The sequence below is a fragment of the Chiloscyllium plagiosum genome, unplaced genomic scaffold (assembly GCF_037043375.1).
Source record: "Chiloscyllium plagiosum isolate Xiang-an unplaced genomic scaffold, Cpla_swu_hap1 HiC_scaffold_13, whole genome shotgun sequence".
Lineage (NCBI taxonomy): Eukaryota > Metazoa > Chordata > Chondrichthyes > Orectolobiformes > Hemiscylliidae > Chiloscyllium > Chiloscyllium plagiosum.
In genome coordinates, this window is record NW_028270151.1 from 103940098 (window position 1) to 103965789 (window position 25692).

General features: G+C 45.0%; 1 long non-coding RNA gene across 1 annotated transcript; it reads right to left on the reverse strand.

The window, feature by feature from the left end:
* Positions 1 to 379: 379 nt before the first annotated feature.
* On the reverse strand, positions 380 to 23581 carry LOC148148399 (uncharacterized). The gene is made up of 6 exons (XR_015759058.1): positions 23517 to 23581; positions 20224 to 20306; positions 16996 to 17082; positions 8137 to 8243; positions 3588 to 3694; positions 380 to 491 (listed from the first exon to the last, which is right to left on the reverse strand). It is a non-coding gene; the product is annotated as an uncharacterized LOC148148399 (long non-coding RNA).
* Between the last annotated feature and the right edge of the window lie 2111 nt (positions 23582 to 25692).

Consider the following 25692-nt stretch of genomic DNA (forward strand, 5'->3'; position numbering starts at 1 on the left):
GCCAACTCCAACAAAGACAGTTGCCCGAGGCTGGAATCAAACCCAGGTCCCTGGTGCTGAGGAAGCAGTGCTAACCACTGAGCCACAATACTCTGGGATCTTTGGTGCTGATGCTTCCCCACTGATACCTCAGTCACTCACCCTGCCTCATTTCCTAAGTGGCAGTGATGACGGAGTGAAATTATCGCTAGACAGTTAATCCAGAGACCCAGATAAGGTTCTGGGGACCCGGGTTTGAATCCCATCACGGCAGATTTTGGAACGTGAAGTCAATAAATATCTGGAAAAAATAATCTAGTGATGACAAGGATTCCACTGTCAATTGTTGGAAAACCCATCTGGTTCACTAATGACCTTTAGGGAAGGAAAATGCCATCCTTACCTGGTCTGGTCTGCATGGGACTCCAGACCTATAGCAACGTGGTTGACTCTTAACTGCCCTCTGGGTAAACGCAGCAATAAATGCTGGCCAAGCCAGTGACAGCCTCATCCTGTGAATGAATAAAGAAAACAGATCAGGTTTTGTTCCTTCTCTAGTAGGTACATCCTACAAACTGATTCTGAAATGTTCTCGTACACACTGAACAAATACCTTTCCATCCAAGCCCTTAACACTACAGCACTCCGAGGCTATGTTGGTAAAGTTAAAACCACTTATCATTGCATCCATATTATTCTTACAGATAACTGAGGTTTCCTGGTAAAATTGTCTCAATTCCCCGCTGACTATTGGGAGAGAGTCTATAATACAATCCCAGTAAGATGGTCATCCCTTTGTTATTTCTCAGTACCAACCAAATAACTTGCCTGGATGTACTCCCAGGAATATCCTCCCAAAGCCCAGCCATAATGTTATCCCTAATCAAAAACACCTCTCCCCCTGCTCTGTTGCCCCCTTTCTATCCTTGCTATAGCATCTATACCCTGGAACATTAAACTGCCAGTCCTATCCATCCCCGAGTGAAGCCTCTGTAATTGCTGTAATATCCCAGTGCCATGTTCAAAACCATACCCTGAGCCTACCTCCCTGACTTGTAAGGCCTCTTGCACTGAAATAAATGCAGTGCAACTGGTCCATCGCACCTCATTCTGTGACTTGCTCTTGCCAGCCTTGACAGTCTGACTGGTGAACAGTACCAGCCTCAGACTCATCTCTTTTCTCACTATCTCTTTAGGATTACCCCAACTCCCTCACTGGTTTAATGCCTCCCGAGTGGCACTAGCAAATCTCCCTGCTAGTCAGGACCCCATGCTTTCCCCTTCCTATGCCATTGGTACCAATGTACAATGACCTCCCACTGGTTATTTTCCCTGTTGAAAATACTCTGCTCCCTCAGAGACATCCTTGACACGGCACCAGGGAGGCACCACCCCATTCTGATGTCTCACTGTCAGCTGCAGAAATGGCAGACTGTGCCCCTGACTAGAGAGTCCCCTATCACCATCGATCGTGTGGAACTGAATATACCTCATATTATGTTAAAAGCCAGTCTCAGTACCAGTAACTTGACTGTCAGTGCTACATTCCCTTGAAAGTCTATGACCACCTACATTTTCCAAAACAGTATACTTGTCTGAGATGGGGATAGCCACAGGAGGCTCCTGCAGTACCGACCTACCCCTCCTAGCTTTCCTGGCGGTAACCCATCTACCTGACTGTATCTGCAGTATCCTGCATTCCTGAGACTGCCACCTATCACACCCCCCGGCTCCTGTCAATTCCTCACTGCCTTTAATCACTCCTCCACCAATCCATGCGATCCAAAAGGATTTGCAATCACACTTGCTGCAGACATAATCATCAGGATCATTGAAACTCTCCCTAATCTCCCACATCCGACAGGAAAAGCACGCCACTCTACAACAGGCCATCTCTCCGCCTTAACAACCTACAGACCAAGACAAACGCACAGTCTTCCTGCTCGAAAAATACTGCCCGAGAATAACTTAATGCTTACGGTTCATATCTTAAACATTTAATCAAGACACCCTAAGACATTAAAAAGAAATCCTCACCTTACTCACGATTGTAGATTTAATAAAATAAAACCGACTAAGATTGATATTTGAAGAGACTGAAACTCACTGAGCTAATCCCCGGCTTGGAGTACTTCCAAGGGCGAGGTCTCTCTGAGGCCAGCTGTGAAATGTCTCTGTTTCTCTTCTCTGCCCACTCCATTTCCAAAGAGGTTTTTAACTTCACAGCAAGTCAGCTCAGAGAGGTCACTGCTTGGTTTTACTCACTGGGGATTGCCTTTGCTGCCCAGACCAGTATTTACTGGCCACCTTTACTTGTCTTGGAGAAAGTGGTGGTTAACCGCCTCCCTGAAATGCTGCAGTCCATGTACACCACAGTGATGTTTGGACAACAATCCCCCTCTGGGCCCACAACCCTCCCTGTCTCTGTAATCCCCCTCCGGCTTCAGAAATTACATGTCCGTGGCATAAGATTTTTATTTGGATTCATTTTTGTTTAATAACCCACCCCCCCAAAAAAAAAAGGTGAAATATTTGGCCCCAAACAAATTTCTGTTGATTGACCTTTTGGAGAGGCTGACACATGGACGTTGCAGTATTTTATCTCACATTGTACACCTAGAATGATGGAACTTTCTTTTAAACATTGCTAAAAAGGGAGGCAATGGCTTAATGGTATTCCTGCCAGATGAGTGATATGTACAGTGTTCCGAGGATTAGGGTTAGAATCCCAACATGGCTGATGGTGGCATCGGAATTGAATACCACCTAGAATGAAAAGGTGAATGAGGACCATGAAACTATTGTCAATTGAAACCCACCTGGTTCACTAATGTCCTGCAGGGAAGGAAACGGTCATCCTCACCTGGTCTGGCCAACATGTGACTCCAGACCCACAGCAATGTGGTTAACTCAACTGCCCTCAGGAAAAATACTTTAAAAACTGTTAACAAATAATCCGCAGGTATCACTTAAAAACTGGCTGTTCACATTGGGACCATGTGAATATCTGAAGGGCCTGAACTAAAACTGAGTTTCAGCCTCACCTTCTCCCCGTCTCACATCAGTCTGTTTACACCCAACTCCAGAACACTCTCATTGAGCCAAGCAGCCCTCACAGTGCAGCCCTGTCATTTTCATTGCCTGCTCATACCTACATTGCCTTCAGCCTCCTGTACTGTTCGAATGCATCTCAATGGGAGCTCAGGGGCAGCACCTCATCTTTCAATTCAGCCCTTTGTAACCCCAGAGTCAACATGGACCTCAGCAGTTTCTGGATGAACAGACAGTTGTCAGAAGCTGGAACATTCCACCTGAAAAGGTACTGGAATTTGAGTCCAAAAGGATTTTTAATGGGAAGTTTGCAGGTAATAGAAGTTGACAGGTTAACATCATGAAGTGGGTGATTGGGTCTAAATCTGAGAGTACTTACAAAGAGACGAGGTGTAATTTGGATAAATCTGTGCTCCCTCGCAGGCCAATATCTCCTTCCTCAGCTGCAGGGCCCAGAACAGAGCACACACCCAAAGAGTGATCTAACCACGAATTTGTACATCTTTCTGCTTAACAAGAATATTGGAGATATCTTCCCACAAACAGAACAGACAAACCTTTCTCCTTCCACAGTTAAATGCCAATGATATTCAGATCCCGATGACTCCATTGACTGTAAAAACTGCTTTTGAGATCCCAGCCTCAATTATTCTGATTTAATATCCTATGAAATGAATTCACAAAACAAAACTCACAGTCAGTCCAGGAAGAATATAAAGACATAATTTTTTCTAAGTATGTGCTTGATGTGTAAATGCCTCTCTTCAAATCGCACACCGCTACCCCACCCCCCAATCCTCGGAAGGGGACATGCACATGCACCTCACTGGACCTTACCCCCAATTCAACTAACCTGCAGATCTTTGTACTGCAGGAGATAAGGGTTTTAGAGGAAGTCATCGGCACGGTCAGAACCCAAAGACAGATCGGAACATTTGGAAAGACAAAGGAGTGGATTACGATCTGGCTGGGAGGGTGCATAGCTGTTAATTGAGGGGACAGGAACCTGTGTCTGGCAGCATCTCCGTGGAGGTGGTGGAAATGGCGACTGATGATCTACGTTCTGCTGCAAAAACAGACCCCGAGCTTCCAGCTGCCTGCCACTTTAACACACAAGTCTGTTCCCTGGCCAACATCTCTGTCTCATGCTTACTGCAGTGTTCCAGTGAGGCCAGAACATACAAAATGGCCCCGTATTTCAAGGACTGCAATTTCCCCTCCCATGTGTCGCTATCATCCACTATATCTCCTCCACTTCCCGCACCTCTGCCTTTGAAACCCACACCTCCAACTGCAACAAGGATAGAACACCCCCCCCGCCCCCCAAGTCCTTACCTTCCACCCAGATACAACACATCATCCTCTGTCATTTCCACCAGCTACAATCAGACCGGACCACCAGATTCTTAAGGGGTTTGACAGAATAAATACTGATGTATCTGAGGGTAAATACTGAGGGGGGAGTTTGAAACCAGATTCTGAGTCAGTCACAGAATCAAGGGTTCTGTTTCAGATTCGTCAAGTTTAAGGCAACACTGACACGGGTAAGGGGTTTCAGTAGCAATGGAGCTGGGGTGAGGAGGAGACAATCAACGTTTAAGAGATTGGAATTCCTGGTGTTTGGGATGTGTAGAAGTCTGATCAGAAGATCAGCTTCGCGTCAGATATAACTGCAATACTGTGAAGAGTGTAGTTCTGCTGCATAGTTCCCAGTGAGAGAGAGAGAGGCTCAGCAGTAAGGGAAAGGAATTTGTCAGGCAACGGGTTTAACCATTACAATGTTTCATTGGAGGAAACTGCACCTAATCGAGTAGTGGGAGCGTGGTAAGCAGTTTGATAACTGAGTAACAGTGGAGTAATGGAGAGGGATGATGGGGAGGGAGAGCTGGGCATCGTCAGTGTACATGTGAAACCCAACATGGTGCTTTTGCACAATGTCACCTCCTGGCAGTATGTAGGTGAGATACAGGAGGGGCCAAGGATAGATCCACGGGGGACACCAAATGCAAGGAATTCAGAAAGGAATGGGAGAGTGGAGATGGAGCAGGATTTTCCAACAACCGTGAGGTCAAATGTCAGTTTTTCACAGAATGGGAGAGAAGCATATAACCAGAAAAGATAGAACAAGGAACAATGTCTGTGAATCGGTGAGGGGGACTGAGGAAGAGGAGGAGAAAAGAGAGTTGGAAAGTCTATGGTTTAGTAAGATTAGGGTAAAGGGTCAAGATGAGCTCTGATAAGGCTTGACATGAGATGAGATTGGAGAAAGATGTAGGTTTGGACAAAAACCGGGAACACCACGTGAGGCAGTTTGACTCAGTGGGCTAGTGGGAGGGAGGAGGGAGGAGGGAGGGGGGAGGGGGGAGGAAGGGAAGCAGCAGATCGGATTATCTCAGTCTTAGTGACAGAGAAACTCCATGTGCTCCAAACTCTTGTTGTTGGAGCGAAGGATGGAGGAGACAGGATGATGAACAGTGTTTCACAAAGAAACAAAACCTGGGTAAGTGATATTTAAAGTGAGTGAACAAACGTAATGTGTTTAAATTTTATCCAAAATATTAAAACAAACGACTGAAGTCCTGGTTCGAATCCCATCTTGGCAGATGTGGAACCTGAATTCAAGAAAAAATAACTGGAATTAGGAATCTCCTGATCTCCATGGAATCATTGTCAATGGCGGAAAAAAAACCTGCCAACCTAACAGTGGCCCAGCCAGCTACTCACTGTATTAATCACTACAAAGTCTCAACAAAGGAATGAAATTGGATGGACCACTCGGCATCTAAGAAGGCACCATTTAATACAACCACAGAATCAGCCCTCTCGATGGTGCAACGTCCTCCAGACTAACATCTGGATTTTGGTGCCAAAATGTGGAGAGCTGTCTCACAGACCAATCAAGGAACAGCCTGACATAGTCATACTCATGAAATCAATCCTTACAGACAATGACCAGACACCACCATCACCATCCCAAGATATTGAGATTGTGGTGATGGAAAAGCACAACAGGTCAGGCAGCATCCGAGGAGAAGGAGAATTGATGTTTCGAGCCTAAGCCCTTCATCAGCCTGACCTGCTGTGCTTTTCCAGCACCAGACTCTTGACTCTGATCGCCAGCATCTGCAGTCTTCACTTTCTCCTGAAATCTCTGGATATGTCCTGTCCCACCGGCAGGACAGACCAGGCAGAGGTCGTGGCACAGACAGGGAGGATTTGCCCTTGGAGTACTCAGCATTGACTCCGGACACCAGAAAACCTCATGGCTCCTGCTGATTACCACGCACCGTCCTCCTTTGGCTGATGGATCAGTTCTCCTTCATGTTGAACAACATTTGGAGGAAGCACTGAGGCAATAAAATGGTGTCAAACGTACTCTGGGTACAGGATTTCAATGTCCACAATCGAGACTAGCTCTGCAACAGAATTACTGACTGAGCTGGACAGGTCCTGATGGACATAGCTGCTCAACTGAGTCTGCAGTGGGTGGTGAAGGAACCAAGAGGGAAAAACATACTTGATCTCATTGTTATGAATTGACCAACTGCAGATACATCTGTCCATGACAGTATCAGTACGAGCGACCATCACACATTCCTTTTGGAGACAAAGTCTTGCCTTAAAAGTTGAGAAAAACCTCCACTGTGTTGAGTGACACTATCACCGTTCTGAATGGGACTGACTTTGAAGAGATGTAGGATCTCAAACTGGGTATCTCTGAGGCACTGTGGGACATCAACAGCAGCAGAACTGTACTCCAGCACAATCTGTAATCTCATGGGTTTGTAAATCCCGCACTCACCCATCACAATGGACAGGAAAGGAGGGCATGCCATGAGCAGCACCAGGCAGACTTAAAAATGAAGTGCCAACCTGGTGAAGCTACCAAACAGGACCATCTGCATCAAACAGCATCAGCTGCAAGCAACAGAGCTAAGTGATCCAACATCCAATGGAACAGATCGGAGCTCTGCAGTTCTGCCACACCCAGTTGTGAACGGTGATGGACAATTAAACAACTCACTAGAGGAAGCATCACAGATATCTCCACCCTTACTGATGGAGGGGCCTCACATACCCATGCACCAGATAAGATGACAGCATTTGCAGCAGTCTGCAGCCAGAAGTGTAAAGTGGGATGATCCATCTCAGCCTTCTCCAGTGGTTTCCAACATCACAGATGTGAGTTTTAAGCCAGTTCGGTTCAGTTTGAATAACATCAAGAAATGGTAAAGTAGTGCAAAGGCTACGGGCCCTGCCAACATTCTGGCAATAATACTGATGGTTTGTGCTCCAGAACTTGCCACCCACCAAGTCACGTACCGCTCCAGCACTGGCATCGACCGACAATGTGGAACATTGCCCAGGGATGTTCAACACAAAAACACAGGGCAATCCAACCCAGGCAATTTCCCTCTGTCAGTCCACACTCGATCAGCAGTAAAGTGATGGAAAGTGTCATCTACAGGGCTACCAAGCAGCAGCTGCTCAGCAACAGCCAGCTCAGCGACACTCACTTTAGGCTCCACCAGGGCCACTCAGCTCCCGATGGTGTTACCGCCTGATTCACAATCTGGCAACCAGCTGAATCCTAGAGGTGAGGTGAGAGCGACAGCTCAGTCCCACTCCAAGATCACTATTTCTAGCTGATTCTACCCTTGTATCAGCTCATATACTCTCATCCACCTTGTGTTATCTCCAGACTTCATTATCCAAACACACTCCTGCCAGCTGCCCACATTCAACCTCCCTGTAATCTCAAGAAAAACTATATCTCTGCTGCCCAAGTACTCCCTCGTACCAAAATCTGTCGATCCATCAAAAGGCTCCTATTCATAATCAACAACATAGAGCCACAGAACAACATAGAGCCAAAACCTCACAGGTCTGCTTTCCCCCTTTAAGACATTCCTCAAAACCTGCTTATTTGGCAATGCTTTTGGTCACCTGACCTAATATCACCATCTCTGGCCTTATGTTTAAAATTCTCAATAATATTTTTGTGGAATTATAAGCATGATAATAAAAATACAAACTGTTGTTGATTTGGACATTACCTTCAAATAATGACTGTTGCTGTCATGAATACTCTGTAATGTCTCTTACCCAACCACACTGTGGGAGCACCTTCACCACACAAACTGCAGCTGTACAAGAAAGTCAAACATCACCCTCTCCACAAGCAACAGGGCTTTGGCATTAATCACTGCTGTCTGTGGAAGGAGAAACACAGTTGATGTTTCAGGGAGTGCAAAACGGATTACAGGGATTGAAAATGGTGCAGAATTTGATAGTTAGAGATGGAAGGAAAATGCACTTGCTTATTGGAAAAAAAGAATTCTTGACTGTCAAAGATTTTCCAGAAAAAAATTAATAAGCAGCACATGGTCACGGGCTGGGCGGCAGTGAAAAATTAACTTACAAAAATGTCTGTAAAAGTAATAGTAAAATACTAAACAGACCAAATATACACCCATTGTTTGAGACTGAGGAAGCTAGATATTGACAAAGTGGTCATGAGGGAGCCCAGAGATGAAGCAGAACAGTGTAAGCTGTTCTGATCCCACAGTCATAAAGTTGTATAGCACCAACACAGACCCTTCGGTCTAACTCATCCATGCCAACTAGGTATCCAAGCCTAATGTATTCCCATTTGCCAGCACTTGACCCATATCCCGGTAAATGCTTCCTAATCATATCATGTGTCTATTTAGATGCCTTTAACATGTTTTAATTGTACTAGCCTCCACCACTTCCTCTGGCAGCTCATTCCACCCACTGCATGAAAGAGTTGTCCTTTAGGCCCCTTTGAAATTTTCTCCGTTCACCCTAAATGCCCTCTACATCTGGACACCACCACTCCAGGGAAAACACCTTGTTCATTTACTCTATTCATGCCCCTCATGATTGTATAAACCTCCATCACATCACCACTCAGCCTATGGCACTCCAGGGAAAACAGCCCCAGCCTTTTATGCCTCATCCTGTAGCTCAAATCCTCCAACCCGAACAACATCCTTGTAATTCTTTTTTGAAACCTTTCAAGTTTCACAGCACCCTTCTGATAGGATGCAGGCCAGAACTACACACAATATTCCAAAAGTGGCCTAACGAATGTCCTGTACAGCAACATGACCTCCCACATCCTATACTCAATGCTCGAACCAATAAAGGAAAATATACTGAACATCTTCTTCATCATCCTATCTACCTGCAACTTGACTTGCAAGGACTATGAACCTGCAATCCAAGGTCTCTTTGTTTCGCAAACGTCTCCAGGGCCTTGCCATTCAGTGTACAAGTCCTGCCTGATTTGCTTTTCCAAACTGCAGCACCTCATATTTATCTAAATTAAACCCCATCTGATCAATATCTCATTGTAATCTGAGGTAACCTTCTTCATTATCCACAATACCTCCAATTTTGTATGACCTGCAAACTCATTTACGATACCAAATCATTTAAATGAATGGCGAAACAAATCCAGAAATAAACATCCATTTCTCTGAGTTAGAATGTGCTCTGTGTAAATCCTGCCCAATGACTCTGTACCAGAGAAAGGCTGAACATGCGCCTGGCTGCACCTTGCCCCCTACAAAGCTGGCGGCTCCGCACATGTCCATTGAATTCTTGCCCTGAATAAAGATGGCGGCGCGCACTCATGCCTGCAGCCACACTGAGGCAATTCCCCGTTTACTGAAAACACGAGACTGGGACGTTCAAATTTGTGTTTTCTGACGTGCACATTTTGTTTGTAAAACCTCTCCGCTCATACAGAATCGCTCTCACCTCCTGCGGTTCCACAGACAGACTTGATGACTTTTGCGGGTACCTATTCTCTACCTGGTTACTCGTTTGTCCTTAGTGTATTTGTACAATCACCTTCGATTCTCCTTAAACCTATTTCCTAAAGCTATCTCATGTCCCCTTTTTGCCCTCCTGGTTTACCTCGAGTATACTCCTACTGCCGCTACACTCTTCCAGGGATTCACACAAACACAGCTCTCTGTACCTGCCATATCCCTCCTTCATTTTCTCGACCAGGCCCTCAATTTCTTTCGTCAGGCAGCACTCTTTACACCTACCAGCCTTGGCCTTAACAGGAACATACTGTCTATATACTCTCATTGTCGCAGGCCTATGGAGGCAATGGCAGATGAGGATACAGAAGCAATCATTCTCAGTAAAGAGGTAATGTTGGGAAAGATAACAGCCTAAAGGTAGATGGGTCTCCTGACTCTGATGGAATGTATCCCAGGGACTAAAAGAGATGTTGGGGGGGGGAGGGGGGAGAATAACACATAGACCTCGTGATAATTCACTAAAATTTGTTGGATGTCTGGTTTTGACAGACTGGAAGCTGCAAATGTGGTGCCACTATTTTTCAAAAAGGATCCGATGGCTTAACTTCTGTAGTGGAGAAAATGCTTGAACCTCTCAAGGAAGTAGTGGTGAGATATCTGGGTAGAAATTGTCTCATTGAGCAGACACAGCATGGATTCATGAACGGCAGGTCACGTTTAACACGTTTATTAGAATTACTTGAGGATACGACGAGTGCATTGAACAAGGGGGACTCGGTGGATGTGGTGTACCTGGATTTCCAGAAGGCATTCGATAAGTTGCCACATAAAAGGCTGCTGAATAAGGTAAAGATGCATGGCATTATGGGTAATTATCATTGATACAGGATCGGTTAACCAACAAAATGTAAAGAATGGGGATAAATGTGAGTTTGGATTAGTGTTGGCACGACAACTGTTTGCAATTTACACAAATGTTTTGGAGTTGAGGACCAAGTGTACGGTGTCAGAGTTCACATTTGATACAAAGATGAGGTAGAGCAATGTGTGCAGAGGCCACTGTAAGTCTGCACAGTGATACAGATCAGTTATGTGGGTGGGTAAGGGTCTGGCAGATGGAGTTCAATGTTGGGATATGTGAGGTCATCCATTTTGGTCGGACTAACAGCAAACTGGATGATGAAATGGTGAAAACGTGCAGCAGGCTGCTGTACAGATGGAGCTGGGTGTCCTTCTGCATGAATCACAGGAGGTTGGTTTGCAGGTGCAGCAGGTAATTAAGGCAGTGAAGGGAATATTGTCCTTCCTTGCTAGAGGGATGGTTATGCTGCAGCTGTACAGGGTGCTGGGGAGGCCACACCTGGAGTACTGTGTACAGGTTTGGTCTCCTTACTTCAGGAAGATGTACTGGCATTGGAGGGAGTACAGAGGAGGTTCACTAGTTTGAATCAGGAGTTGAGAGGATTGGTGCATGTGGAGAGATTGAGAAAACTGGTTCTATAGTCATTGTAATTTAGAAGAATGGGAGGTTGGATAGGAAACAATAAAATTATGAAGGGAGTAGATAAGACAGAAGCAGGGAGGCTATTTCCACCGGGGGTGGGTCAAACTACAGAGCACTACCTCAAAATAAGGGGGAGCAGATTTAGGACTGAGTTCAGGAGGAGCTTCTTCAGCTAAAGGGTTGTGAATCTGTGGAATTCCCTGCCGAGTGCAGCATTTGACGTTATCAACTTGAATGCCTTGAAGGCAAAATGTAGATTTGTGAACAGGAAAAGAATTAAGGGTTATGGTGAGAGATCAGGAAAGTGGAGCGGAGGCCATGAGAAGATCAGGTCTGATCTTGTTGAATGGCAGAGCAGGCTTGAGGGGCCGGATGAAAGTTCTTGCCTTGGGCCATCAAAATCGGCCTTTGTCCAATTCAGAACCTTAACTTTTAGATCTGGTATATTATTTTCTGTAACTATTTTCAAACTTGTAGAATTATCAGAGACTCCCAACAGTGTGGAAGCAGGTCATTCAGCCCATCATACTAATACTGACCTGGAGAGCCTCCTAACCTCCTCCTATAACATTGCACTTCTCAGGGCCAGCCAACCGACACATCCCTGAACATTATGGGCAATTCAGCCTGACAATCCACCCAACCTGCACATCTTTGGACTGTGGGAGGAAACCAGAGCACCCGTTCGAAATCCATGCAGAAAACCCCAATAAGGTGATTATCCCTTTCTTATTTCCCAGTTCCACCTAAATACCTTCACTGGGCGTACTCCCAGGAATATCCTCCCTAAGCAAAAACATAATGCTATCCCGAATCAAAAATGCCACTCCCCCTCCTCTCTTGTACCCCTTTCTATTCTTCCTATAGCATCTATACCTGGAACATTAAGCTGCCAGTCCTATCCATCCCTGAGTGATGCCTCTGTAATTGCTATAATATCCCAGTGCCATGTTCAAAACCATACCCTGAGCTCCTCTGCCTTCCCTGTCAGGCCTCTTCCAATGAAGTAAATGCAGTGCAACTGCTCAGTCCGACTTCATTCTGTGCCTTGCCCTTGCCTGCCTTGACTATTTGACTTCTGAACTGTACCAGCCTCAGACATATCTCTTTCCTCACTATCTTCTTGGGTTTACACACACTCCCTCACTGGTTTAATGCCTCCAGAGTATCACCAGCAAGTCTCCCTGTCTAGACATTAGACACCTTCCAATTCAGGTACAATCCATCCTTCTTATGCAGGTCAACTCTACTCCAGAGGAGATCACAACGATCCAAAAAACGTGAATCCTTTTCCCCTGCACCAGCTCCTTAGCCACTCATTGAGCACCTCCTCCTCCTCTGTAATATGGACATTTTCCAAGATGTCACCATTTATTTCCCCACATTCTATATCTCCCATGTACTTCTTCACAGTAAACACTAATGCAAAATACTTGTTTCCGAACTCGCCCATCGCCTGCATCTCCACACAATGGCTGCCTTGCTGATGTTTGAGGGTCTCTATTTTCTCCCTAGTTAGCCTTTTGCTCCTCATGTATTTACAAAAGCCCTTCGGATTATCCTTAACCCGATTCGCCAAAGCTATCTCATGTCCTTTTTTTTGCCTCCTGATTTTCCTCTTAATTATACTCCTACTGCCTTTATACTCAAAATTTTTTTGGATTGGAATAAATGCAAAATATAATATCCTGACAATACAAACGAGGGTAGGACTTACACTCAATAAAAGTAGGGCCTTGAGTAGTGATATGGGAACAAAGAAACCGAGGGCTTCACGTCTTTGAAGTTTGTGTCACATGTGGACAGGGTGGTTAAGGTGCTTAGCACACTTACCGTCATTGTTCAGACCTTTGCGTACAGGAGTTGGGACGTTATGTTGAGGATGTACAGAACGTTGGGGAGACCTCTTCCAGAATACTCTGTCCAGTTCTGGTTGTGCTGTTATAGGAAGGATATTATTAAATTGGAGCAGGTTCAGGAGAGATTTACCTGCATGTTGCCATGAATGGAGGGATTGTGTTCTAAGGAGAGGCTGGATAGGCTGGGAATTTTTTCACTGGAGTGCAGGAGGTTGAGGGGTGACCTTATTAGAGGTTTATAAAATCAGAAAGAGTGTAGATAAGGTGAATGGACGAGGGAGAGGGGGATTCAAAACTCGGGTGCATTCATTTTGAGAAGAAATGAGAAAGATTTGAGAAAAGACATTAGGGTTTTAAAAAAAATTTATATGTGTGAAATGAACTTCCAGAGGAAGTGGTAGCTGTGAATACAATTACAATATTTAAAAGACATTCAGATAAGTGCATAAATAGGAAACATTTGGATGGATGTGGACGAAGCGGAGGCAGGTACAATTAGTTCAGTTTGCAATTATGGTTGGCATAGACTGGTTGGACCACAGGGCCTGTTTCCTTGCTGTGTAACATTATGACTCTAATCCTCACTAACTCTAAATTCCTCCATCCTCAACTCTCCCGTTCACTGCCACCTCATCCAGCCTCACAACTCTTACTTGTTTATATAATTCCTCACCAGCCACAGAACACTCCCTATCTCATGTCCTCCAGTTTCTCAAATCTCTGCGATATGTGCCTTTCTTTAGTTCCAGCCTTGAGGATGCCCTCATTCACTCCGATTGGTTGGAAGACAAACTGGTACGATCTGGTCCTCCAGTACGGCCCGCTGCCCCCTATTGGCCTGCGCTGACATCAATCATCGGGGCCCATTGTGAGGTGAGTGGTGGGATCCTGCCTCTCTCTGCCCTGGGATGAGCTACAACATTCACAGTCAATGGGGCAGTATCACAGAGCACAGGGGCTGGGGCTATTCAGCCCATTTGAGATGTACCCTCTTCCTATGGAGATGCTACAAATCTGTCCCAATTCCCTTCCCATTTGCCCATAGACTCCCAAATCTTCCCTTAAAAAGTAAAATTCCAAATCTGTTTATGAATAACTGCTGAGTCTGTGTCCAGCTGCCATTCAGACTGTTCCAGATACTCAGAACTTACTGAATAAAATAATGTTCACATTATTTGCCAATTACCTGAAAATTGTTACTAAAATTGTGACATTGTTAACATTTCCACTCTCTCTGCAGATTCGATATCCTAGAACCAAATCTGCACCTGATCAAAATCACTGCTTAACCTTCTCAGCTCCAAGGACAATTATCTGTGCTTCTGCTAGCTCTCCACAAAAGAGGAACACATCTTATTTTAATTTATTAGTGTCATAGAGATGTACAGCACAGAAACAGACCTTTGGTCCAATTTGTCCATGCCAACTAGGAATCCTCAACAAATGGAGCCCCATTTGCCAGCTATTGGTCCGTATCATTGGAAACTCTTCCTATTCATGTACCCAATCGGATGCCTTTCAAATGTTGTAATTGTATCGGCCTCCACTATTTCATCTGGCAGCTCATTCCACACATACACCACACACAGCTTGAAAACTTTGCCCCTTAGATCCGTTTTTAATCTTTGCCCTCTCAACCTAAGCCCATGTGATCTTATTTTGATCCCACCTAACTGGGGGGAAAGGACCCTGGCTGTTCACCTTATCCATGCCCTTCATGATTTTATAAATCTCCATGAAGTCACCCCTCAGTCTTCGACTCACTAGGGAAATTAACTCTGGCCTATTCAGCCTCACCCTGTAGTCCAAATCCTCCAACCCTAGCAAAGTCTTTGTAAATCTTGTCTGAACTCTTTCAAGATTCACAACATCCTTTCCAGAACAGGGAATTTCGAACTTCAAACAGAATTCCTGAAATGGCTTAATCAATGTCCTGTCCAACCACACAATTTAACGTTCCAGCTTCTGTACTCGATGCAGTGACCAATAAATATAAGCATACCAAACACCACCTTCAATAGTCTGCCTACCTGCGAGTCTACTTTCAAGGAACAATGAACCTGCACTCCATGGTCTCTATGTTCAGCAACATTCCCAAGGACTTTACCATTAAGTGTACAAGTCCTGCTCTGATTTGTCTTTCCAAAATCCAACAGCTTAGATTTGTCTAAATTGGACCCAGTCTGCCATTCCTCGCTCCAATGGCCCATCTGGTCAAGATACTGTTGCATTCTGAACTTGTCCACTTCTTCATTGTCCACTACACCTCCAATTTTGGTGTCTTCTGTAAACCCACTGACCATATCTCATATTCACATCCAAGTCATTTATTTAAGGACCCAATATCCATTCCTGCAGGACAATGCTGCTCACCGGCCTCCAGTCCGCAAAGCAACCCTCCATCACCACCCTCTGCCTCCTACCTTCAAGCCAGTTTTGTATCCAAATGGCTCGTTCTCCCGCCATTTCATGTTGTTATCTAACCTTGCTAACCAGTCATCGTTCAGTGTCCATATAGACAACGTCCACAGTCTGCCTTCATCAATCATCTTTGTCACATCTTCAAAAAAACTCAATCAAGTTAGAGAGAGAGAATTTCCCACACATAAAGCCATGTTAGCTATCCCTAATCAATCCTCGTCTTTCCAAATACATGTAAATCCTGTCCCTCAGAATCCCTTCCAACAACTTACCTACCACTGACGTTAGGCTGACTGTTCTCTTGTTCCCTGCCTTTCCTTACCACCTTTTTTAAATAATGGCCACCCATCTTCCAGCACCTCACCTGTCACAAACAATGATATAAATACCTCAGGGACGGGCACTGCCATCACCTTCCTAGCTTCCCACAAATTTCTGGGATACATCTGATCAGGTCCCAGGGATTTATCAACCTTGCTACTGTTTAAGACATCCACTACTTCCTCCTCTATAATCTAGACACTTTTCAAGTGATCACTATTTATTTCTCCAAACTCTCTAGAATAGAATAGCATAGTATTTCTCCCACCTCCTGTTGTTCCATAGATGGCCTTGTTGATCTTTAAGAATTCCTATTCTCCGTCTGGTTATTATTTTATCCTTAATGTATTTGTAGAATCTCTTTGGATTCTCCTTAAAAACTATTTCCTAGAGATATTTCAAGTCCCCTTTTTGCTCTCCTGATTACCCTCGAGTATATTCCTGTAAAAACGTGATCCTGTACTCCCAATTCCTCTGCCTCTGTCATATCTGCTCCAGGCAGAAGCAATTCCACTCCAGGACATCCCAGAAAGGTTTCCTCTTTCAAGGACCGCATTTCCCTCCCACTTGATCAACAATACACTCCAACACATATCCTCCACTTCCTGTACCTCCGCCTTCCCCCCACCCCTCCAACCACAATAAGAATATAATCCCCCGGTCCTCACCTGCCACCCACTAATCTCCATGAACCTCTGCTATGTCCGCTACCTACAGTCAGACCCCACCACCAGGGATATATCTCCCTCCCCAGCCCTTTCTATATTCCGCAGAGACCATGGGATCTTTGGTGCTGATGTGCTGCCCCATGGATACCTCAGTCACTCACCCTGCCAAATGGCCTCGTGAGATTATCACTAGATGGATAATCCAGACACCCAGATAACATTCTGGGGCCCAGGGTTTGGATACCATCACGGCAGAGAGTGGATATGAATTCAATAAAAATTTGGAAGTAAGAATCTATTAAAGACCATGAATCCATTGTTGATTATTGCGAAAAAAAATCTCATCAGATTCGCTAACATCCTTCAGGGAAGGAATCTGCCATCCTTACCTGGTTTGGCCTACATGTGACTCCAGACCCACAGCAATGTGGCTGACTCTTTACTGCCCTTTGGGCCCAGCCAGTGACACCCCCATCCTGTGAATGAATAACAAAGAAGGTCAAGTCTTGTACACAACCATACTATTCTTACAGAGAAGTCATCTCTTTGTAAATTTGCTTCTCAACTCCCTGCTGACTATTGGGGAAAGGGGGGGGGGGGGGGTCAATAGTACCATCCCAATAAGGAGATCATCCCTTTCTTATTTCTCAGTTCCACCTGTATCACCTGCCTGGATGTACTCCCAGGAATACCCTGTTGAAGCCCAGCTGTAATGTTATCCCTAATCAAAAATATCTCTCCCTTTGCTCTGTGGCCCCCTTTCAATCTTTGCTGTAGCATCTATACACTGGAACATTAAGCTGCTGGTCCTATCCATCCCTGAGTCATGCCTCTGTAATTGCTATAATATCCCAGTGCCATGTTCAAAACCATATCCTGAGCTCCTCTGCCCGACCTACCGGGCCTCCTGCATTGAAATAAATGCAGTGTAACTGCTCATTCGGTGCCTTGCCCTTGTCTGCCTTGACTGTTTGACGTCTGAACTGTACCAGCGTCAGACTTAGCTCTTCCTCACTCTCTCTCTGGTTTTACCCACATTCCTTCACTGGTTTTTTGCCTCCTGAATAGCACGAGCAACTGTTCCCTTCCAGTGCAGGTACAATCCATCCTTCTGATGGAGGTCAATTCTACCCCACAAGAGATTCCAATGATCCAATAATGTGAACTCTTCTATTTCTATGTCATTGGTACCAATAAACAACAGCCTCCCCTCAAAATGGTTATTCTCCCCTTTAAGAATATTCAGCTCCCTCTCTGAGACATCCTTATACAAAAATTACACATTCGAATAATAAACCTTACACTCATCAGGTCATCATAAAAGGATTACATCACACATTGAAGGTTTGGGGAGACCTTTTGCGAGAATGCGATGATTCAAAGGAGAATTTTTAAGCAGCAAATGGGATTTATCTGGAACACAATGCGAATATCCAGATCCTGATATACTGAGTAATTCAATCAGAGTTTAGCAGAATATTTACTAAGATTACCATCTGAATGTCCACCTGTAATATCCTGCAATACAAGTTTATAAAATCTGTCACTACCAGTTCAAGTTAGAAACCCACACCATTCCCTCCTTGTGGCCCAGGATGACAGTACATATTACCCTTGATGACATCAGCAGACAACTAAGGGGGAAATCTGTGGGTTTCTAGGAGATTCCAACTTGAGATCTCATGTGACTGAACACAGCAGTTCTTTGACAGGTTGGAGAAAATGATCCAAGCGTCAGTGAGATATGGGGAACAAGAATGACTTTCTTTTCTTTCATTCCGTGCTGCTGCTCTGCCTCATCAATAAGACATGGGTGTGAAAGGCTAATGCCTAACGATGGGCAAGTTGTCTCCATCCTGACCAATGGGGAGGAAGATCCTCTCAATCACTCCAAAGCGTATCCCTAAAAAGATAGCAACTCTGCCTGCTTCCCACTGCCCAGTGCTCCCAGTAAATGTTTGGAAGAATGGGAAGGGGGGGGGATATCTCCTAGAAAAGGCATAACTGTAAAAATGTCTAGGAGGATTATGAAAAGAGAGAGATGCACAGGAGAAGGGGGCAACAAGTTGCCAGACAGGGCGTAACTTGGAAAAGTGGGAAGTTGCTCAGTTTGGAGGAGATAATAAAAGAACAAAGTACTATTTAAATGGTGGAAACTGTAGAAAGCTGCACCACAAAGGGACCAGGGGTAATTGTTCAGGAAACACAGAAAGCAACCACACAGTTACAACAGGGAATCAGGAAGGGGAATGGAATGTTTTGTTTCAAAGGTTCTCAGTACTAGAGTTTGGAATATATACCTGAGAGTAACGTGTGGAAGTGCTGGTGAGACCACCATATCTGCAGTAACGAGAGCAGTTTTGGTCCCTTTAGATAAGGAAATATGTCACTTTATTGGAGGCATTTCAGGGAAGATTCAATGAGATGATCCCTGGTTTGGAGGCATTATCTTTTAAATAAAGGCTGAAAAGGTTGGGACTCTACTCACTGGATTGTGGAGAAAGAGAGGTGATCTCATTGAGACAGTTGGGATTCTTAAGGGGTTTGACAGGATAAATACAGAGAGGATGTGTCTGAGGGTAAATACTGAGAGGGGAGTCTGAAACCAGATTCTGAGTCACGGAATCAAGGGTTCTGTTTTGGATTCAAGGTTAAGGCGACACAGACAGGGGTAACGGGTTTCAGTGGCATTGGAGCTGGGGTGAGGTGGAGAAAAGCAACGTTTAAGAGACTGGAATTCCTGGTGTTGTGATTGTGTGGATGTCTGATCAGAAGGTCATCTTGGGGTCAGATATAACAGCAATATTGTGAAGAATGTAGTTCTGTCTCAGAGAGCTCCCAGTGAGAGGGAGGGGCTCAGCAGAAAGGTAAAGGGAAGGCAATGGGTTTAACCGTGACAATGTTTCATTGGAGGAAATTGCAGCTAATCGAGTAGTGGGAATGTGATAAGCAGTTTAATAACTGAGTAACAGTGGAGTAATGGAGAGGGATGATGGGGAGGGAGAGCTGGGCATCGTCAGTGTACATGTCAAACCTAACAGTGTTTTTGACGATATCACCTCCTGGCAGTATGTACGTGAGATACAGGAGAGACCAAGGATAGATCGTTGAGGGACACCAAATGCAAGGAATTCAGAAAGGAAATGGAGAGTGGAGATGGAGCAGGATTTTCCAACAACGGTGAGGTCAAATATTAGTTTTTCACAGAATGGGAGAGAAGGACATAACCAGAAAAGACCAACAGACAGAACAAGGAACAATATCTATGAATTGGCGAGGGGGGGTGATGAGGAGGCAGCGGAGGAAAGAGTGTTGGAAAGTGAGTTTAGTGAGATTAGAGTAAAGGGTCAAGTTAAGCTCTGATAAGGCTTGACAAGAGATGGAGAAAGATGTAGGTTTAGGACAAAAACCAGCAACATCACCTGAGGCAGTTTGGCTCAGTGGGCTAGTGGGAGGGAGAGAAACAGCAGATCGGATTATCTCAGTCTCAGTGACAGAGAAACTCCATGTGCTCCTCACTCATTGTTGGAGGGGAGGATGGAGGAGACAGGATGATGGACAGTGTTTCACAAAGAAACAAAACCAGGGTTAGTGATATTTAAAATGAGTGAACAAACCTGATGTATTCAGCTTTTATCCAGAATATTAAAACAAATGACTGAAGTCCTGGTTCGAATCCCATCTTGGCAGATGGTGGAATCTGAATTCAAGAGAAAAAACAACGTATTAGGAATCTCCTGATCTCCATGAAACCATTGTCAATGGCGAAAAAAATCCTGCCAACCTGTCAGCGGCCCAGCCAGCTACTCACTGTACTAATCACTGCAAAGTCTCAACACAGGAATGAAACTGGATGGACCATGTGGCATCTAAGAAGGCACCAGAAATTACAACCACAGAATCAGCCCTCTCGATGGTGCAACGTCCTCCTCACTAACATATGGTTTTTGGTGCCAAAATGTGGAGAGCTGTCTCACAGACTAGTCAAGGAACAGCCTGACATAGTCATACTCACGGAATCATCCCTTACAAACAATGACCGGACACCACCATCACCATATCTAGATATCGAGAATGTGGTGCTGGAAAAGCACAACAGTCAGGCAGCATCCGAAGAGCAGGAGAATCGACGTTTGGAGCCTAAGCCCTTCATCAGCCTGACCTGCTGTGCTTTTCCAGCACCAGACTCTTGACTCTGATCTCCAGCATCTGCAGTGTTCCCTTTCTCCTGAAATCTCTGGATATGTCCTGTCCCGCCGGCAGGACAGACCAGGCAGAGGTGGTGGCACAGTGGCGTACAGACAGGGAGGATTTGCCCTAGGAGTACACAGCATTGACTCCGGAGACCAGGATGTCTCATGGCTCCTGCTGATTACCATATACTGTACTGGCTGATGAATCAGTTCTCCTTCATGTTGAACAACATTTGGAGGAAGCACTCAGGCAATAAAATGGTGTCAAACATACTCTGGGTACAGGATTTCAAGGTCCACAATCGAGACTAGTTCTGCAACAGAATTACTGACTGAGCTGGCCAGGTCCTAAAGGACATAGCTGCTCAACTGAGTCTGCAGCGGGTGGTGAGGGAACCAACAAGAGGGAAAAACATACTTGATCTCATTGTTATGAATTGACCAGCTGCAGATACATCTGGCCATGACAGTATCAGTACGAGCGACCATCACACATTTCCTTTGGAGACAAAGTCTTGGCTTAAAGTTGAGAAAAACCTCCATTGTGTTGAGTGACACTATCACCGTTCTAATGGGGACAGACTTTGAACAGATGTAGGATCTCAAACTGGATATCTCTGAGGCACTGTGGGACATCAACAGCAGCAGAACTGTACTCCAGCACAATCTGTAATCTCATGGGTTTGTAAATCCCGGTCTCACCCATCACAATGGACAGGAAAGGAGGGCATGCCATGAGCAGCGCCAGGCAGACTTAAAACTGAAGTGCCAACCTGGTGAAGCTATCAAACGGAACTACTTGCATATCAAACAGCATCAGCAGCAAGCAACAGAGCTAAGTGATCCAACATCCAATGGAACAGATCGGAGCTCTGCAGTTCTGCCACACCCAGTTGTGAACGGTGATGGACAATTAAACAACTCACTGGAGGAAGCCTCACAGATATCCCCACCCTTACTGATGGAGGGGCCTCACACATCCATGCACCAGATAAGATGACAGCATCTGCAGCAATCTTCAGCCAGAAGTGCAAAGTGGGATGATCCATCTCAGCCTTCTCCAGTGGTTTCTAACATCACAGATGTGAGTTTTAAGCCAGATCGATTAAGTTTGAATAACATCAAGAAATGGTAAAGTAGTGCAAAGGCTACGGGCCCTGCCAACATTCTGGCAATAATACTGATGGTTTGTGCTCCAGAACTTGCCACCCACCAAGCCACGTACCGCTCTAGCACTGGCATCTACCAACAATGTGGAACATTGCCCAGGGATGTTCAACACAACAACACAGGGCAATCCAGCCCAGGCAATTTCCCTCTGTCAGTCCACACTCGATCAGCAGTAAAGTGATGGAAAATGTCATCTACAGGGCTACCAAGCAGCAGCTGCTCAGCAACAGCCAGCTGAGCGACACTCATTTTAGGCTCCACCATGGCAACTCGGGTCCCGATTGTGGTACCGCCCTGATTCACAATCTGGCAACCAGCTGAATCCCAGAGGTGAGGAGAGAGTGACAGCTCAGTCCCACTCCAAGACCACTAATTCGAGCTGATTCCACCCTCCTCTCAGCTCATATACTGAAACTCTCATCCATCGTGTGTTATCTCCAGACTTCGTTTTCCAAACACACTCAGGGCCAGCTTCCCACATTCAACCTCCCTGTAATCTCAAGAAAGTCTTAATCGCTGCCTGTTGATTCATCAAAAGGCTCCTAATTAGAATCAACAGCATACAGCCATAGAGATGTACAGCAAGTAAACAGACCCTTCGGTTCAACCCATCCATGCCGACCAGATACCCCAACCCAATCTAGTCTCACCTGCCAGCACCTGGCCAATATCCCTCAATTTAAAATTCTCACACTTGATTTAATTCCTGGCTGTGATAATCCCTAAGGTATTATCCCTACTGCGAATCCTCTACAAGGATGCCTGCCTTGAAGAAGTTTTCCTCCTCTCTCTACAAGAATCTTAGGGAGTCTCTCTCCCACTGCAACTCCCAGGTCATTTCCTCTGCCCTGAAGCTCATCAACCAGGTCCTGAAACAAACCCGCTACTGCAGCCACATTTGCTTACTTGTCCGACCTGCCCAGCTCCTTTTCCACCTATCCACTCCACCCTCTCCTCCCTGACCTATCACCTTCATCTCGTCCCCCACTGACCTATTGTACTCTATGCTACTCTATCCCCACCCCCACCCTCCTCTAGCTTATCTCTCCACGCTTCAGGCTCTCTGCCTTTATTCCTGATGAAGGGCTTTTGCCCGAAACGTCGATTTCGAAGCTCCTCGGATGCTGCCTGAATTGCTGTGCTCTTCCAGCACCACTGATCCAGAATGTGATAATCCCTAGCTCCCTGCACCACACACACTTTGAGACCTTGACAACCCATTTTCTTCGAGACTCCCAACCATTTGTTAATTCATTACTTCACCTGTGTGGCTATTTCTACATTTGCTGAAGCAGCATGATCTGAAATTTGCAGCCAAAACCTCACAGGTCTGCTTTCCATCTTTAAGACATCCCTCAAAACCTGCTTTTTGGCAATGCTTTTGGTCACCTGACCTAATATCTCCATCTCTGGCCTTATGTCTAAAGTTCTCAATAGTATTTTTGTGAAATTATAAGCATGATAATAAAAATACGAACTGTTGTTGATTTGGACATTATTCATTCAGCAATAGTGATGATCTGAAAATAACCTATAGTGCCACTTACCCAACCACACTGTGAGAGCACCTTCACCACACAAACTGCAGCTGTACAAGAAAGTCAAACAGCACCCTCTCCACAAGCAACAGGGCTTTGGCATTAATCACTGCTGTCTGTGGAAGGAGAAACACAGTTGATGTTTCAGGGAATGCAAAATGCATTACAGGGAATGAAAATGGTGCAGAATTTGATAGTCAGAAATGGAAGGAAAATACACTTGCTTATTGGAAAAAAGAATTCTTGACTGTCAAAAATATTTTAGAAAATAATCTGATAACAGAGTAGCACATGGTCAGGGGCTGGGCCGCAGCGAAAAACTCATTTACAAAGGGTCTATAAAAGTAACAATACAGTCGTAAACAGACCAAAAATACACCCATGGTTCGAGACTGAGGAAGCTAGATATTGACAAAGTGGTTATGAGGGAGCCCGGGGTGAATCAGAGCAGTTTTGCCTGCTATGATCCCAATAACTCTAAACTGGAGAAAGTCTGCACATGCGCCTGGCTGCACCTTGCCCCCTACAAAGATGGCGGCGGTGCACATGTCCAGTGAATCATTGTCCCGAATAAAGATGGCGGCGCTCACTCAGGCCTGCAGCCGCGCTGAGGCCATTCCTCATTTACTGCAAACACGGGACTGGGACGTTCAAATTTGTGTTTTCCGACGTGCACAATTTGTTTGTAAAACCTCTCCGCTCATAGCAACACAGTTTTTCTCCAGTTCCCCGTTTATTTCTTTCCTTACCGTATCCTTTCTCTCCATAACTTCCCGAGCATTCATTACAGCGACTCTGCGCCGCGCGTGAGGGTGATCACATGGTTTAGTTTAGCTCCGCCCTTCATTCACTTTGATTGGTTGGAGGACCAACCGCCCGTTAGGTCCTCCAACACCGCCCACCGTCCTTTCATTGGTCCGGTGCTGACATCAATCACCCGGGGTTCCTTTGTTGGCTAGAGCATGCGCAGTGTGTCCTGCTTTAGCTGATATGTTGGGTAATGTGATGGGAGAGTTTGCTGAGGGTAAGAATTCCCTTTGTATGAGCTCTGCAGTAGATTTCCTTTATTCATAAAGGGAATTGCCTTCCTACTCATGACTGAATAGCTATGATTGATGAATCAATGCCACCTGAATCAGTACATAAACACCACTTTTTCACAACATCTGAGATCTTTAGCACATTGTATCACGCTCTTCTTTGGAAACAAAAAAAACATGAAATGGAGCCTCAAGGAATCGGAGCAGGAGTAGGGCATTCATTCCCTTCAGCTTGTTCCCCCATTCTATCAGATCATGGCTTGGCCAACCCAGACCTCAATACCTCTTTTATGCTTGATCTGCATAGCCCTCAACTGCTCAATATTTCAAAAATCTATCTGCCCTCTTTTAAAATAATTTGTGATTGAATCATAGATTCCCTACTGTGTGGAAACAAACAGGCCCTTCAGCCCAACAAGCCAGAACAACCCTACAAAGAGGAACCCAACCATTCCCCTCCCACATTTAATTTTCACAAAAGTTTGGGCGAGAAAATTCTAGCCATTCACTGAGAGAAAAAATTCTGTACTTTTTCTAAAATGAATGTTCCCTTATGTAATGTCCCCTGGTTTGAGACTTCACTGGTGCTAGAAGATCTAGTCAACATCCACCCTGTCAAACTCATCAGAATCTTGTTTCCATAAGATCACCCCTGCATATCTATTCTTGATAGGTGAACCCTTTTGTCCTCAAAGCAGCGAAGTGAATCTTATTTTGAATGGTCTCTGATGTTGGTTTATCCTTTATTAAATATGGGAACTAACATTGTATACAGTACTTCAAGTGAGGACTCAACAACAGCCAGTGTGGTTAACCAATCCTCAGTCCATGCTAATACATTACCCTGATACCATGAGCTCCTAAATTGTGCAATTAACTTTTATGTAACACCTTATCATTTGCATTTTTAAAATCCAAATACAGAACATCATTGGATTGCCCTTTATCAGCTCTGCTTGTTATCTCCTCAATGAACTGTCGCAAATTTGTCAAATATAGTTTCTCTTTCACAAAACCCAGTCTACCATGTTTAATGATAAGCTTTTCTAAATGTCCTGCAATTTCTTACTTTAATATTCTGTAGATTCTTTCAGTAGATTTGCTAAGTATGATTCCACTCTCATAAATCCATGCGGACTCTGTCC